Below are 18598 nucleotides of genomic sequence, written 5' to 3'. Positions count from 1 at the left end.
CCCATCCCCCATCAAACCAGTTCTCCCACTCTCTGGGGCTTCAAGTCTCTCGAGGATTAGGATTGGGTTTGGGTTTTTTTTTTTTTTGTTTTTTGTTTGTTTTTGTTTTTTTAAGTAACCATTCCAAAGGGCATGTTGTCTAAATGACATGAATCATATCAGCTAATGTGTTTGTTATAACCCATTTTCCAGCTTCCAGCCTGTCCACATTGCAACTCTTTTTACCATAATGTGAACAGGGTACAGACTGGATGGACTGAAAGAGATAACTGAGGACACAGGCTGAGAACGAAGAGCAAATTATAAAAAATCTCCATAAAGGAATTTTGAGCAGAAGCAGTGTCCTGAGATAGTATGTTTACCTAATTACTTACCGAGTATACACATTCTGTTTGACTTTGTAACCCATTTTAAAGTATTATTGTACTTTGGGTGGTATCCAGTCCTAAATTTTAAACTAAATTTAAGTTTAAACTAAATATAAACTATAGTCAGAGATTTAACTCAGTGGTAGAGTGCTTGCTTAGCATATAAAAGACTGTGGCTTTAATCCCTGACTATATATATTAGAGGGGGGTGGATGGATAGGTAGATAAATAGATAGATAGATAGATAGATAGATAGATAGATAGATAGACAGACAGACAGATAGATTGTGTGTGTGTGTGTGTGTGTGTGTGTGTGTGTGTATCAAAATGTAAACTCCAGGAAAGAAAAAGAGAACAAATTCATGCAAATTTGTCTTAAAAGAGAAACATTGTACCTTCATTAGTTCCCTAGTAGTTAAGTCCTGTATTCTTGCCTGGACAGTAACCATCCAAAGCACCAGGCTTCTAACAGACCAGCGCTGATGTGTCTGTTATCGATGGGAACTATCTCACACTGAGGACTCACTGCAGCAGGATGGGGGAAGCATGAGATTAAAAACCCATCCTACTCACCTAAGAATTCATGTAAAGTCACTAACTTTATGTAACTGAGACACATATTAAAAATCAATATGGTGGCTGGAGAAGCATCTCAGCAGTTACAGGACCTTGTTCCCATCATCTACACAGTGGCTTATGACCATCTATAACCCAGTTCTAGGGGACCATGTGCCCTCTTCTGACCTCTGAACTCGGTGGGCATGCATGTAGTATGCACACATACATGCAGGCAAAGTATTCATGCTCATGAAATTTTTCAACCACTTTAATATTTTTTTTAAAAAAAACCTAATGTGTTCATGCATTTTATAATTTAGGATTAAATTTTTCTCATAAAATATAGCTTTGTTTTATGTCTTTACTGTGACAGAGCGACATCCTCCAAACACAATAATTTTCATCTTTCTGATATAAAAAGAACAACTAGTTCTGCATTTTTGGCACTCTGCAGTCATTGCCTTGGAAGTTTAATTTTTGTAATTTGAGAGATAAAAATAGACACTGATTTGCTGTAGTTTAGATATGTTTTAAATGTGTTTCAAGGTATGTTAGATGTAAGGCTCCCGGTTTGTGGTAATAGGCAAATGTATCACTCTAAGGAGGAGAAGCTCAGTGCAGAGCGCTTGGTTCACTGGAGTGTTGGCCAGCAAACGCACAGATGGACTTCTTGTGGAAGCCCAGCTAGTCCGTGTGAGTGCTCGAGTCAGTTTTGAGAAGATCTAAGATTGTCTTACTTTCAACTTTTTAATAAGTGGGCTTATTAAGCAACAGCAAACCAAACAAAAGAACAAATATCAGTTAGCTGATAAATAGAAGGACTAGACGGGCAGCAGAACATCTTCAAATCAGCTTATAGCATCCAGCAGAGGTGAGAGAAATAGCCTGATTGTAAGAGCAGAGGTTCCTCATCAAACTGGGACCTTATCATCATCCAGTGGAAATGGCAAGAGAAGTCAAGACAGGATGCTGGAACCCCTACTGAGCTTCCTTCCCTTGAACAAGTAGCTAGCTGCCTGACAGCCATTTTTTTTACACCGTGGGATAAACAATAGTAACTTGTGTGGGAAATGCTTTCTTTTCGAGCTCTTCTCAAGGACACGGTGCATTTAATGCCTTTAACTGTTTGCTGTGTGTTTCTTCCTGTTATAAAGCTATGGGGTCAACCTGAACCAGGATTGGGGTAGGAGGCTGAGGGGGCATGGTTTGGAAGAGACAAGGAGGACTTAAACATCACATGATAATTTAGCACTATAATGAAGTTTACAGTTAAAACAAAACAACCCAAAACCTAAGAAGACATTGCCAAGTCCTCGCTCCTTCCCATCTTACCATGAGGTTGCTGTGTCTCTAGCATTCTCCTACCATGCTATCACCCTCACACTGCGAGGTGGCCAGAGAATCTGCTTCAGAACCAAACACATAGGCTACCCAATCTTGGCCTTTTTTTCCCCTAAACTAAAACTAAACTTCATTTTCCTTATCAATTATCGGGGTTCAGCCATTTTTGTTTCTCATAATAACAGGTAAATAATCCAGGCATGGTAAGGAAAGGTGGGTGATACTCTTCACCAGGACCAGTGATTAAAAATCAAACCGCTACAGGCACCTTTAAGTATACACATGAATCATCCTAGATATTGTAGAACTAGAGTTTTAAAAAGGTTACTCATTGTCTATCATAGTCCGGATGTGCAGGGCCGGACGTGCCTGAGGGAGAGCCACAGACAGGACTTGCCAAACCAGCTATCAGCCCCAAGGACATTGATCATCTGTAGCCACCCCCTCCCCTTCCTTCACCCCCCTGAGTGAGATGAGCCACCCTACCTGCCTGCCGAGCTGCTAGAGAGCACATACTCCTTGCTGATGTAATTTCACGCCGAAAGTAACTGTGCACCATTTGAATTGACCAATCATGTGTAACCACGCGAATGCCCCTATATAAACCCCCGAGTTTGGAAGCTCGGGGTCGATTCCTCTGTCTCCTGTGTGGGATATGTATCGACCCAGGATCCCGCTAGTACGGATCTCGTTAATAAAAACTACCTCCTGCTGTTACATCAAGATGGCTACTCGTGATTCCTGGGGGCACCCCATCCCACGATTGGAGTGAGAGACGCGGCTCCCCGTTTACGCTCTTTCAATATCAAATAAAAGTTCTGTGTTGTGGCCAAACTGAAGAGTAAAACCATCTTGAAGCTTTGAAGTTCAATTTTGTTACAGACATCACTAAAAAATTAATAAAACATGTTAAAATTAGCAGTATGTGCTTATTTGAATCATGCGCTGTGTTGCAAAAAGAAAGTCAAGCTGGGTTGGCCTAGAGGAAGTGTCTGAAGGCAGTGTGAGTTTAAGGGGGAAGAAGACCAAGACAGAAGTGTCATCATGCAGAAGAGGGTTGGGGCAGAGTTGGTGTGTCAAAGCACAGAATCCCACGAACAGAGATCAGGACCTCAGTTAAATATAGCAGCATGCATGCAAAGGGGATGATTTCTCAGGAAGAACAGGTTACCAGGAAGCCATGGGTCAGGGGGCAGGACCATTGCAGAGCACTGGTTGATGAATGCAAGGGACCCAAAGTCACCACAGCATGAATCACAATCGTGATGACGATGACTGACAGAGCAGCCTCCGCGTCCTCTGCACTGAATTTTAAGTGAGAGGCTCCTGAAGGCTGAGAGTTAAGTAAAATGATCTCCCACAAGATATTTAGCAAGCTCGGTGAATGAGAACTTGAGTTGGATTTAATCATTTTTATTTTTATTTTCTTTTTTCTTAAGGGGGTTAGGGAAAGGTGGCTGTGACTTTTTCAACAACCTGTAGACTTTTCAGGGAGAGGCTTTCCAGTTGTCAGCCATGTGTGTATTTCTCAAACTTTATGGCCTTTTTTTCTTATCTTAAAGATTATTTGTTTCACTAGTTGAAACTTTCCTAGATGTATGCAGTGTATCTTAATTATACTTGGCCCCATCTGACCCTATTCTCTTTCTCTACCTCCATTGAGTGGATAGCCACTGAATCTCCACAGATCTCTCCTGATTTCTCTCAGCTCCCTCTGACCCCCAAAACTTTCATTAATGGCCACAGTGATGTTTATGGTAGCTTAGTAGTAATGAAGATAATAATACCAGCCACACCTTAAATATCAGATTTTCTGGTATATGCAAAAGTTTTGTATAACCACGGAAGGACAGGATTAATACACAGAATTTCTTATTGGGGATGACAAAGAGAGAAGAACAGTGAGTGAAGTGAGCAGGACGAATAGGTGGATTCAAGTTGGTGGCAGAGAGAAAAGTCATAGGCATTACAATGCAGATAGGAAAGCGGGTCCAGGAAAGAAATTGCATTCTATCTCCAGAGAAATCAGAAATGGAATTAGATGCAGAAAACAGTGTCAGCAAGAGATACTGCCATGGTGACAATGGAGATTTAGCCTTGGGGAACTGAGAAGAACGTCTGAGACCACCAGGACATGGAGGCAGCTTTCTGCACCAAGTGCCATGTCGGGCAGAAATGGTAGCTCAAGAGCTCAACTGGGGTAGATCTGAGGTGGCTTTTTGCTCATTCCTCAATCTTGTGCATGCTTTATCAAAGAAGCAGTTCTCCCAGAGACAGAGTTAATCATCCCAAAGTAGAAATATCCATCCTGGATCTATAACTGAAAGGGGACAAGTGTACTCACAAGCCAGTGTGTCTCTACATTCAGGAAACTCCTGGGAAATTGAAGGCTTGACATTGACTCTGTTGCTCTCACTGACTGCAGCCCTTCCCTTCCCCACTCTCATACAAGGTCAGCTCTTTTCCATGCAGAACTCATCTTAATCCCCTACATGAAGCCAGCCTCCCCTACCACCTGCACCATAGCACACACTGCTATCTTTTACAGTATACACCATGCCATAAATGTGTCTTGGTTTCCCATCTATTTGCTCAAAGCCACTCTCTCCTGCCAGAAGTGTGCTGTCTAGGATGCTAACTAAGCACTAACCCTGTGTGGCTACATAAGTTTAAATGTCCTAAACCCAAATGAGTCTGAGAGTCCAGCTCTTCATCTGTATTAGCCATTCAATAAGTACTCAGCAGCCTCTTGGGGTGGTTGGCTATCACACGGTAGGTGGGAAGTAATTTTCTGATCAGACTTAATTACATTGTAACACTTCCATCAGCTCATCAGCCCTGCTAGACAGCACTGGAAGATATCATGAGTTCTGTAAGAGCAAAACCCTTCCCTGTGTTATCTACTCATGTACTCCCTTATCTAACACAACCATTGGCATTAGTACATGCTCAGTAAATACCTTTTGGACAAATGAAGGAATTACCAGAAGGATAAACTAATACTTTACATATATTCTTTCCAAGTTAAAAATAAATACCATTTGGGGAAAATGGACTTAGAGATTGAAAACATCTAACAATTCTCAGTATCTGGTCGATATGCAGTCTATAAAATTAATGTCTGGCATGTGTTCTATATGCTCTTTTTGATAATTAAAGTGCCTAACATCATGCACTTTTGTGGCCAGTCTCATTTGTCAGACATTCCCAAGAGATCTCTGAAACAAAGGCAAAGGATATGAATCACAGGATTCCGATGTTATACCAATGCATGCTAGGTTAAAATTAATGAAAAATTAACATTTATATTTCCTATGGGGCTAGGTATGTTCAGCATGTTCATTTAATAAATATATGAGTATTTACCACAAGAAACAGAGAATATTCTGGTCCCCAAAGTCCAACCTTTATGTCCCCTGAACTTAAGAAGTAATATATTTGTGGTAACTGTTTCCCCTCTTACACTATATGAGTTAATAGTAGGTGAACATCTGCAGGTGCTTAGCTCTTTGTAATCAGAGATCAACACTGCGAACATTCTTTCAAAGGTGGTCTGGCTTGTGATGAAATTAACCCCCTTCCCTATTGAGCTGAGAGCCCTATTCATTGCCGATGTTCAGGTCTCTGATGAGAATGGAAAAGGTATTTACTCTATCCTCTGATTCACAATGGATCAGTGTCTGTATGATGGGCTCAGGTCAGGTCCTAAGAGGCTCAGCTTGTCAGAGTGTACTCCCTTCTCTCTCTCTATGGTAACTGTTTCTCATCCTATATGTGGTTTGGAAAAATACTTTCTCTGCAAGTGACTGGCCCTCTCTTTTTAATCATTGGTGTTTCCCTCCTTGCCCAACTTTAGTCCTGTTTGGAGTTTATGCAAAGGACAGAAGCAATAAGCATGACATTATTGTCAAATGAGGACTAAGATTGAACAGCAGCCTCCAGATGTACATGGCACCTGCATTGCCTCAAAATCATGCTTCATTCCACTCAGTCATCTTTCCTTGCAGATCCATTTTACCCCCCAAGCACTTGACATGAGGCTTGATATAGAGTGTTCACAGGGCAACTATTTATGGAGAATAAGAGAGAAGAGCATAGAACAAAGGAGAGGAACAAGCAATCAAGAGTACTCCTACCTCTATCACCTCCAGCCAAAACAGCCTTAATGTATTCACTTTCTGGATAGCCCTGAGCCAAACTCAGATGTGCACTGAGTGCCTTTCTAGTGTGATGCACATATGGCACAGAGCCCATAAAAGCCCAAAGACTGAGCACACAGTAAGTCTGGAGAAAGCAAAGACAGAAAGGAGGCCGGACTACAATGTACTTGAGGAGATGGCAAGAAAGAAGGGAAGACTGAAGTTGGGCAGTTGGCCGGCCATAGACAGTGTGAAGCTAGGGGAGACTGCTGAGAGTAGAGGAGACATGCCCAGGTTCTAATCCCCTCGTAGTAGCTTCTAGCTGTGTAAAGTCTCCAAGCTTCGGTTTCTTCAGTCTTACGGTGAAATTCAGAGTTTTACTTGCTTTGGGGTTATCAAGAGGGTTAAATGGTGTGATGTATATCAGAAGCTAAGCTGTCTTTGTGCTGAATAAATGCTTGATAAATGGTAGACGTGGCTACTGATCGAATCTGATGCTACTCTAGATGGCCCAGACAGCTGTTCCATGGATGTGTCGACGCATTTATCTGGGGAAAAAAATTGACTCAAGCCCGAGGAGATGAACAAATGAGGGTGATTTCTCTTCAGTCCATCACAAAGCATAGGATAGCATCTCTTGTGAAGCATCATCCGACTGTCCTGGACTTCATAAAGTGCCTCTTTGCTCTGTTTCACAATCATCTCAACACATCTCAGAGAGAAGCTTTCTGGCCTTCTACCATCAGAACCCGAAGCTGACTTGGGCTCATTTTCCTTTACTCCTATCACCCACTCATTCCCCAGATTAGCATCGTGTTTGATCTGCAGAAGCATTTACTGTTTATTAAGCACTTACTGTCAGATCCTTTAGCTAGTACCAAGTGTATACTCACACTTCCTCTCGGCAGGTCCAAAACAAAGGATCCCTATAGATATTTTGGCTTGTGCCATGCTACTCCAGCTAAAGATTTCTCTGATATCTTAATCTATCATCTAAAGATCAGCTCACACTTTCCTGTTCTCTGAAGTGGTAGGACACTAGCAGGCACCAGCAGAATGCTCTGCCAAAAAGAAAATTACTTATATATACTTTTCAGTACCAGCTATTGCAGTTATTATCTATTATGTTTCATGAATCATTACAGAGTCACTTCCATTTCGTTCATTCTCTAAGCAACCACTTAAACCACAAATGAAGCCCAGAATAGTCAAGAAACTTGCTCAAGTTTGCACAGCCAGGAACTGGAGGCAGGATTTGCATCTCAGGTCCACCAGTCTCCAAAATTCTGCCTACTGTGCCATATTATTATGTAATGCTTGGCTTGTCTGATATTTATACTAATCATTTACTGTTCACAACAATGTTAAGGAGTATATTTTAATAAAAATTCTACTTTTCCTCTATTGCTTCATAATGGGTGGCAGAACTAATATCTAATTAGTCTCTCTCAGGCGCTTCCAATCCCAAGTCTACAGACAGGTCAGGGCTGCTCTCTCAGTGAAGCTGGTTGTGGAGCAGAGTGCAGGTGTCCTGTCAAAAAGGAACAAATCTCATTTGTAGATAGGAAAAAGAATGTCTCAAAATACAAGCTGTTGCAGCTTGCAAATGTCTAATATTACATCCATGTGCTTAATATCTACACCACTTTAAAAAACCCATTACGCTTTCTAAGAAGAAACACATACACTAAATACATAAAAGACTCCAACACATAATATATGTAAGAGAAAATACATGTAAGTGCTTGGGAAAATTCCTTCTTTTTACTAGCATAAAGTTTCAAACCAAATCAAGCTTGCTCTACCCAATGTTTGGTAGAAAATGGTACCTTAATACCACAGCTCACTATTTAAAAACCCAGAGATTGGCACAGGCACACTCCACTGACACAAAGCAGTTTTTACTTGTTTGCTAAATCAACATGAAAATGATAATTGGGAGCTATAAAGTTTCCCATTATCCCCCTTTCAAAGCACTCTAGGATGCTTATCCTTCTGAAATTATTCCATAAATAAAAAACATATGCAAAGATTTTCATTTTAGCCTTGGTTATAATCACAAATATTTGAAATTGACATGTCCCAAATTAGAATCCAAATAAAGTGATAATGATACATCAAGTCAATGTAATGTTCAGTATCAGCTACTGAGCCTTGTGAAATTAACATTGTGCAAATAAAGTGAAATATAAAATATATGCACTAATAATATTCATTACTGACGCCCATTCAAGCGGACATCTCTTTTGCCTTGAATTCATGCAATTTGAAATTCTGCAGATTTCAGTTCACTTCTGTGCAGTTTTGTGTTTATGTAGTACACGGACTATAGCTTCTGCTGGGGTGTGAGTGTGGGTTCTCTGTGGTTGTCAGAACAAATGAGGTGACTTCCAAAGGAAGGAGAGGCTGTGTGGGTGAAACCAGGTTTGTATCATGTGAAAAGAACGCTTTCCTGGAACTACTTTCCTGGAACAGTTTGTCATTTTCATCTAAAAGAAATCATGGAGCAAGCTCACAAAGTGTCTACTACTGAAACGTGGCAACGTGTTTAATTTAAAAAGGCGAGAGACATGCAGGATCTTAAAATAACGTCCTGGGTGGAAGCAGAGCACACCAGCACGGAGCTCAGGCCATCTACCAGGCAAGGGGTAGGGGGCAACATGGTGTCTGAGTGATTTTAAGGCTGATCAAGGCAAAAGGCACGATAGGGACTTCACCATGGCAGCCTGCTTACTAATTCACAGCATGCAAATGCAGATGCTCCTCTCGGCTTCCAAGTCTCCTCGTTCTTGCACAACCTGTTCCTATCTTAGAGTAACAGACTCTGCACAATTGTTGCCTAGGACTGAGGCCTGCACATTCTCTCCATGCTTGTTCACAGCCCATACTGCAGTTACTGACACCAGCAGACAGGCTGGGAGTATGTTCTGTTACAGACCTGGTTCCTCCAGCAGCAAGAAGACCTTCGAGTTCTCGGAGATACAATGTGACAACTTTGAGGTTGCATAGGCCGGTGCACAAAGGAGCATGCCTGCATGTATTCGGTTAGTGTAAGGATGCCTTGGGACTCATAGGAAAGTCCTGTCTTCTGGAGCCACAACATGGACACGTGACATCACCAGTCTGCCATTACTAGTCCTTAAAAACAAAGACGAATCCTGCACACTGAAACAACCATTTTGAGCCTTTCTTATCGATGGGTTCCCAGGATTTGAAAACTCACAGCTCGCACTTTCTCAGCATGGCCTTTCATGACCTGGTCCACTCTTGCCCCCTGCCTTTCCCTGGCTCATCACTGAGTGTTCTGTATTCACCATTCACCGGACAGTTGCTTGAACTTTCCACTTAACAAACTTGTGCCGTTGATCCCTTCTCCTTCCCCTCCTCAGTCTTTGGTCTCAGTTCACCTGTCACCTATTTCTACTGTGTTCACTGTACTTGGTCCCTGTCCTCAACAGCATTTCAAAGGCATTGTTAACTATTATCAATATTAATAATAGTCATTGTTGTTATATAATAATATACAACTACTAATAATAACTACTATCAACTCATTTGCTGTGTGTCGCCATGGTTACTAGGGAAACTGCTTTTCCAGCTGTGATTTTCACTAGAACTTGGGCTCCTTTGGACCAAGAACTGCCTCGTTTATGCCTCGGCCCATAGCATCCTCCTCATAATATATAACTATTGAACAGTTACATGACTCTTGGGCAAAGAAATAGAAGTCATTTACACACATATAGCTTTCCAGTCTGATCTCAGCTTTAACTGACCCCTGACCTCTACCCATTCTGGCTATAAGCTGTTGCTTCTTTGCCTTCTTTAGTGGGGCTTAAGTGTTTAATAATTAGCAATACGACTTCTGCTTAATGCAAAACATTGCATCATGGGAATTCATTATGGGTGACCACCCTGAAGAGTGCAAAAGGCTCAAATTGCAAAGGATTGTCACAAATGTTTTGGTAACCATCTTCATCTTTTCATATACCCCGGTGATGTCATGCAAAATCAAGTTATTTGCCCTTTCTAAAATAGTAATAATATTAACTTCCATGTCAATATGATGAAGATGATATAAAATTATTGAACTGCTTAACATATTGCCTAGAACACAGTATACATTTACCCAATAAAACCTCTTATTAGCAGTGTTATTGTTAGATAAGTACAACCATCTGCAATAATAATGGTACCATAAAATTATTAATTTGTCTAGGATTTTATACATTTAGATTGGTAACATCATGCATTTTTTTTCTCATTGTGTCATGGAGTCTATGACAGCTCTCTTTAAAAAAAACAGCTTTTTTCTCAGAAAAGAAGCAGAAGTCAAATGATTTCTCAGAGTCAGCCATATTGGGCCCTAAAACAATGAACTGAGCAAGATGTTCACTCCACTAGGATACCACCCTCTGTGTGTTCCAAAACTACAAACTTTGAATGTCAGTCAGAAGACACACAAAAAACATTACATCACTACAACTCTGGAAGAGGATTCATGAATTTAGCCTCATGTTGGTAAACCCTTCCACAATCATACATAGAACAGATCATCTTCTGTATAAACTGGTTCTCTCCAACCTCGGTGGGACTCCTTTTTATATCATTTAATTGCTAAGACAAATGTACTTTGAGTTCACGTTGAATTGTATGTTTCAGTACACTGATTTAAGCAAGCACTGTGGAATCAGCTGAGAGCTAATTGTTGGGTAAAGCTGACCCCTAAATAACAACTTTCTCTACTTTTCATGGTTGGGATCCATATACAGAGTTGGCGGGTATGGTAGACCAATGGCACCGGAGGATCTGATTATTTTCCAGTTCATAATTTTATCCTCAGTCCTGTACATGCTTTGCCACTGGGGCTTTAGTTATCATAATGGAAGTAGGGTACCATCTGCTATGAACATGCCTAGGGTAGACTGCTGGAGAGACACAAGAAGCAGCATGGGGTTGTTTCCAGTTTCCCTAGCTTGGACAATTTTAGAGCAGCCAACACCTGATTGCCTCTACCGCCACCCCCCTCACATAGACTAACTAGGAGAGCAGAAAAAGAATCACCACCTTCGCCAAGTCCCCTGCTGCTACCCAGGACACTTGAGCTAAGTGAGGCCAGCCAGCATCAAAGCTTCTTCCCAGCTGGCCCCAACACTTTAGCTAAATAAAGGCGTATTGTTCTAAGTCAGTGAAATTTGAGGTAGTTTTTTTTTCCTACTGCATTGTTTGTGGCCAAGCTACAAGAACAGAAGAAAAGCTATATTCTGCTGCAATAAATATTACTTTAGAAGAGCTTTTAACTGGAGAACTCCATTGAGCTCCTGCACAATTACTTAGTGATTCCAGTCCTACAGAGCAGAGAGCAGAAATATTCTTATATTATTATCTCATCCCAGAAGGCCTAAAGTACACAAAAAAATTGCTTTGAAAACTATGTTAGGTAGTAGGGAAAGAATGGACAGCATTATGATAAAATGACTGATGGGTTTTAGGGTAGAAACATTGCCTGCAGGTGGGACCAATTCTTTGGGGTGACACTAAACCTGACCATCTCCTCCTCACATCTTTCTGGGCAAATAACTCTTAAAAAGAGGAATCTTGCAGTTTCACGTTGAGCCATTTACTGTTCTGTGAGAAATACAAGGGATGGGAGTTGAATGGCAGAGGCTAATTCAAACCTTTAGTTTTCATTGCAGCATCTCAAAGTTGCCTTTTACTGTGCTTGCTGTCCTTAGGTCCAAAGCCTTCCCTCTCAGTTATCTGAACAAAGTGAGTCTGCCCCAGCTGCCTCTCCTTAGATCGCTTTCTAGATGTCCTTGTTCACTCTCTGTGGCTATGATAAACACCATGACCAACAATTACTTGGGGAGGGAAAGGGTTTATTCCCTTTTGTACATTGTAGTAGTTCATCATCAGGGAAATCATGGCAGGAACTCATAGAAGGAATCTGGAGACAGGAACTAAAGCACAACCACAGAAGAAAGCTGCTTCTTTGCTTGTATTCCATGGCTTGTTCAGCTTGATGTTTTACACAACCCAGTACAATCTGCTTGGAGGGGCGTGTGGCACTGCCCACAGTGGGCTGGGTCCCTACGTCAGTCTCAGGAAGGTAATTCTTCATTAAGCTTCCCTCTTCTGAGGTGACTCTAGTTTGCATTAACTTGACCAAAACTAAGCAGCCCCTTTCTTTTCCCAGCCCCCTGCCCTTCTGACATGTAAGTAACTAGAACTTTAAAGGCCCTCCGTCTGGTCAGAGACTTAGCTCACTTTTATTCTTTTTCTCCACTTCAGTTCAGCTTTCTCCTCTCTCCTAGGCCAGCTATCACTTGTGCATAGACTTTCTCACTTCTAAAATGTTGCCATTTCTCCTCTGATGTCGCCTCTCCAACTGTTCTCTTTGGCCTTATAGGTTTTGCTTTTTATTACCCTTGCATTATTTTATGGGTATTTAATAGGGACAGGAATACAGGAGAAAGAAAACCTACATACTCTATATTTTCTTTTATGGAAAGCCCCCCTCTTTGATTTTTAATAAGTACTAAAGTCCTCTAAAAGTTTTTGGCATCTTCCTAGGAGCCAGAAGGTCATGAGTTCTAATTATAGGAAGTATATTAAGGGTGTAGAAAAACTTCCTGCATAGAACTTCCAGTCAGGAAAATTCCAACTTGAAAATAAGAGTATGACTCAACTACTCCAAAGAATTCTCTGGATAATTACATTCAGCGCTTTCCACTTATTTCTGCAGACAGCTTGGGGACTTTGCTACTGCTTCTTAAGGACAGAGTATTCCAAGGATCTTCTGATTTCTCAGGCTCTTAATGATATGATACCGATATTGGTGAGCGGCACTGGCAACCTATCTTTCATTTAAAAACCTTAAAGCCTTTCAATCTGTAGAGAAATGGACAGACACCCGGTCTCCCGCCATCACTGTGCTCCACATCTAAAAGCATACATTGCTTGACAGCTGACAGCGTTCACATTTCCTGCTCTGGGTAATTACAGACTCCCGCTTTTCAACCAATGCTTCTGTCTCCGTGTGAATGGGAAGTCTTTCAGAATATGTAAGCAGCAATGATCATATTATGGAGACCTGATGAAACGGAAGACCAGTGAAATGAAATTTATTAGCTTGGGAGTCTTATAGTTACTGGGAAACTAAACCTACCAGTCCAGTGATGGTGCTGTGCTCTAAGGTCAGATTGCCATGAAAGAGAGAGAAGCCCTTTCTTGCTTAAAACAAAACTGAGGAAGACACCACACCTATTCCATAGACAGCACTGCAATGCACCTGATTCTGTACCGTGAGCTATAATGCTCAATAATAATCAATAACTAAGGAATATATTCCATGTGAGACATTCAAGATGTGACTTTGCCAGCCACTCCACACTTCCTTTCTTCCTTGATTAACTTTTCTTTACCAAGGAAGACTCATAACTATTTTAAAGTGAGGTCAGTTCCAGCTAGAAACCCTTATTTTGCTTCCTTTGTGTTTATATAATACTTCATTGTTCCTTTAGCACCCTTCCTTGCTAAGTTATCTTGTTCTGTGTTTGTCTCCCTCACAGCTTAAGCAGAGCAAGGGGAAGAATATTAGACAGTTCAAATGTGTGAGCATTGTCATCAAACCAGATATTCGATCGAGTTTTTAAATATAGTATCTTAATTCATCTTTAATAATTCCACACATGCATACATACAGCATAGTTTGATCACATTAATATCCACCAATTCCCTCACAATTTACCCCTCCCCCACTTCTTACTTCATCTCTACTTCATGCTTCCTCCTTTTAGATCTGTCTCTTACCAACTTACTAATGGATGTGAATTTTAATTATCACACATGGAGAGGAGAAATAATAAGACATCGAGCATTAAAAATGTTATAATTTGCTTTAAGTAATCAGCATACTGTATAACCTGTCATAAATTACCATAATATTATCTACACTACTACTGTTCTTCTTCGAAGCAAAGATCATATGTCATTCTTCTTGTGCATACAGTGTCCAGAACACAGAAAATATCTGGAAACTTTTCAGTGTGTAAGTAAGAGGATGAATGCGTAACCCTGTAAGAGTCGGAAGATTTTTACAGTGGGGGATGAACCCTAAATGTGTTGAGTGAGTGAACTGCCCATGTGAATTTCTGATGGCAGTGAACTTTACAAATGATAAATTTCTTTGTCCTCAAATGTTCTTTACTTCTTTGGACTTAGTATATTTAGAAATGAAGCATCTGTATCTTTTTTAGCCACTTTTGCAGCCACACACACAGGGCACCAAAGTCACTCAAGAAAATGTCAATCTTACATTGCTCAAGGCCCATGTTATTCCTTGAGTTGGGAGACAGAACATATGATACATGCAAAAGTCTTTTTGCAATCTTATGAGACCTATGCAAGAGTCCCTGTTTCTGTGTTTGTTTGCTTGTTGGATTGCTTATGCGTAGAAGCCCATTTCTTGGCACTACCTGAAAATTCCTATCCAACTTCGATAATAACCACATTCCTTCAAATACATTTAACAGACTGATGCATGGCCACCAACAAAATCTGTTTCTGTTATGCTACAAAACAGAGCTTTGTAGTTTCTTGTAGTAAAACCAGAGTGGGCCAATAAAATGTTTTCATTGATTGCAGTGTCAATTTTAGAGGCTGTAATGGCTCTGAACCAGAGCCATCTTCTAGAAGAACTCTGCTGTGGATTTCCTTTTTATGGCCCTGGGATCTAGTGAGTAAATAGTGCTTCCACATTAACACTAACCTAAAGAGACAGACCTCTCACAGGACATTTTATGCTTTTCCAACCTGAGGCTATAAATCCTATCAGTCTGCAGAAAAGGAACATCCTAAAGATTACAGGGGCACAAATGTGCTCTTTGAGTGAGCCTAGCTAATAAAAATTAAAGTTCAAAGTTGCCTCGTAATCTAGGACACTCATTACACCCTCACTGAAACAGTCAGAACTGATCAGCCAAACGGGCATCAGACTAGTAAGGACACAAAAGGAAGTTAATACCTTTAAGACGCACCTTGCCTCTCTCAGAGGTATTAAGTGTAGTGGGACGTGGACAATATTTCAAATAAACATGCCTTGGAAAGTACTGGAGGTCTTAATTTTTAAAAACCCTTACTATGTGTCTCTGAGATTGTAAACAGGTGATTGGCATATTTATAGCATATTCACCAAAAGTCCAGGGATAGATAAAAAAAATCACTATTCTAGCCAACATGGTGTAAATGATTGACTTCAATGACTCAGATAAGAAATCAGAAGTGTCTTGTGTAGCTTCACATATTTGAATACTTACTTAGTCCTCAGTGGGTGGAGCTGTTTGAGGGATGGTATACACTCTTACAGAGATGTTGTCTTGCTGAAGGAAGTGTGACACTGGGAGTTCATGGTCTTGCCTCTCTTTCTGCTCTCTCTCTCTCTCTCTCTCTCTCTCTCTCTCTCTCTCACCCCTCTGTGTCCTATGTATGTATAGAAATGTGATTAACCAAGCTTCTTGATCATGGTGCATGTGGCTATGCATTCCTTGTCATTAAGGATTCTAAGGCTCTGGAACAACAATCCAAAATAAACTCTTTCTTCAATAAATTTACTTTGGGTCATGACATTTTATCACAGCAACAAAAACATAATTAATATATTGGTTATTTCTTAAAAGCTTTAGCAGAAGATATAAGACTTAAGACTTGGGAAGTTAGGAGCTTTTCACAAGGACATAGGGTAGAATGAGTACAGGAAACTGTCACTCAAAAGCCAAGATGGATCTCTAGCCGTCAGGAGTACCTGGGGAAACTGAGGGTCACAGGATACACACTGAGGATGGACTTTCAATGGTTACACAGTGACAGCCTAGAAACCATAATCAGTGTTCACATGGATGAGCTGCTATCTTGGAACAATGGTATGGTGACCAACATTGCTCCCAGATAATGTCAGTGGTATGTATGTCTTCCTTTGGACAAAAGGACAATATGTCTCTTCCATCCCCTTCCTGTGGACTGAAATCACAAGGCAGAGACTCTGTAGCCTCAGGAGATAACCCAGTCTGAAAGAAGGGAACTGGAGACTGAGGGTAGAAACATTTCTACTTCTGCTGAGCTTCTACAGAAGATAAATGAGGAGATTATGTAATTCCTAGGCTGATTCACAACCACATGTGCTCCTTTCCATGAATTATCAAAAGTTGTATGGGTGTCAAATTATCATGCGATTTTAATATTGCTTCTGACATAACTCTGATAATAGAACATAGACTGAAATATGAGCACATTTTTTTCATTCTTCACTTCTTCCTTCTGCAAATATTTATTGAGTCCTCTGTTAGCAGCAGCAGGGACTAAGAGATAAAAAGCACTGCTCTGCACTCAATTTTCTTACCTGCTAGGTTGTGGAGAGAGAAAAGTAAATCATTTCCTACATTTAGTGATATGATGTTTCTTGAAAACTAATTGAAGTGAATTTTGTAGCACTTACCTACCAAAATTAAATAAACCTGTGTCCTCAACCCTGAAATGCTGCATTTTGACATGTACCCTGAACTTGTACCTGCAAAAGTTCACCAGGGGTTCCTCACTGAATTGCTAATAAAAACAGAAAGTTACAATAATCAAGCAGTCATAATTAGGAACCTAGGTACAACACTGCTTTGCAAAATGGCGCAGACCTGTACAAGTCGGTAGAAATATATCCAACACAGAGTGTCTTTGTTAGGGTTGCTATTGATGTGCTGAAAAGCCATAGCCAGAAGCAAATTGAGGAGGAAGATTTGTTTAGCTTATATTTCCACATTACCATTTGTCATCTAAGGGAGTCAGGACAGGGACTCAAACCAGGCAGGAACCTGGAGGCAGGATGTGGTGCAGATGCCTTGAAGTTTATTAGACTGTCCCCATGGCTTGTCCATACTACCCCCTCTTCATTTTACAGCCAGATCGCAGTCCCGCAACCCCTCCTCTCCTCCAAGTCCCCTTCTCGGTTGAACCCAGTACCACAAGCCCATGCATGGCACCACCCACAATGTGATAGGCTCTTCCCTTAAATCACTAAGTAATAAAATGCCCTGCAGTCAGGTCTTATGGAGGCATTTTCCTCAGTTGAGATTCCCTCCCTTCAGACAGCTCTAGTTCATGTGTTAAGTTGACAGAAGACTCACTAGCACATACATAAAGTAAATATAGTTCTGGATTGAAAACAATACCAAAAATATATTTTAAATTGATCTTTCAAATCCATGTTTATATTTAACCACATATGCACTGGCAATATGCACACGGTCTGTTCCATGAGGAATTATAAACCATCAAATCAAGTAGATACATATCAGTCTTCGATGACAGTGCACTCATTTTGAGGCAAGGAACTTCCAAATTCCATATTACTAGGAACTGTGCAATTAGCTGCAGGTCTCCAGAGAAAGAAGTGTGAATTTCTTTCTGGAAAAATCTTGCTGTGTTTTACTCTAGAGGCTCAGTGACCACCATCACTCGCTCTCTCCACAAAGCTCAAACTGAGTAAGTCCTTCTTACTGATGAGTACTCAGTGTTCCACAGACTCCAAATTTCTCCTATGTGCAGAAGTATTCAATAAGATTGAACTTAATTATAATCTAAAAACTTTCAACCATGGGGAAAGATGACCACACCATTATACTATAGGGACAGAAAGCCTTTAAATTGTAACCACAACCTTTAAGTTTTACAGATGTTTTATGAAGCTAAGGCCATTTCAAAGCATTTCAAAGGCCATTTCAAAGAAAAGGCTTGTTCTCTAAAAGTTTTTCTTGGGCTATTTTATTTCCACAAGAGAAAAGTAATTCAGATCCAGAAGCACACGCACACAATAGAATTTTACTCACCCAATAAATAAAGATATTACATCACTTTTTAGGAAGATAGATAGAACATTATAAAATATTAAGCAAATAATCCACATTCATAAAATCAAAGATAACAATTTCTCTCATATGCAGAATGTAGAACATACACCCACATCCACCAACACCGCCTACACCCATCTGCACAGACACAAGTTCACACACAAGCAAATACACTCACGTAAGACACACAAATCGAAGTAGGAGTATTGGGCATCAAAAAATTAAGGGGACAGTAAACATGAGGGAATGTGGGTTAATATAAATGAAACATATAACATACATGAAATGGCCTAAGAAA

The 18598-nt window shown here is 40.5% G+C and overlaps 1 protein-coding gene across 5 annotated transcripts in view; it reads right to left on the bottom strand.

Annotated features, from left to right (window-relative positions):
- The window catches only part of Kctd16 (potassium channel tetramerization domain containing 16), a 294623-nt gene that overhangs the window by 139836 nt on the left and 136189 nt on the right, over positions 1-18598 (bottom strand). The window lies entirely within an intron of this gene.

The sequence above is a fragment of the Rattus norvegicus genome, chromosome 18, assembly GCF_036323735.1.
Source record: "Rattus norvegicus strain BN/NHsdMcwi chromosome 18, GRCr8, whole genome shotgun sequence".
Taxonomy (NCBI): Eukaryota; Metazoa; Chordata; class Mammalia; order Rodentia; family Muridae; genus Rattus; species Rattus norvegicus.
This window is presented reverse-complemented; position numbering and strand designations above follow the sequence as displayed.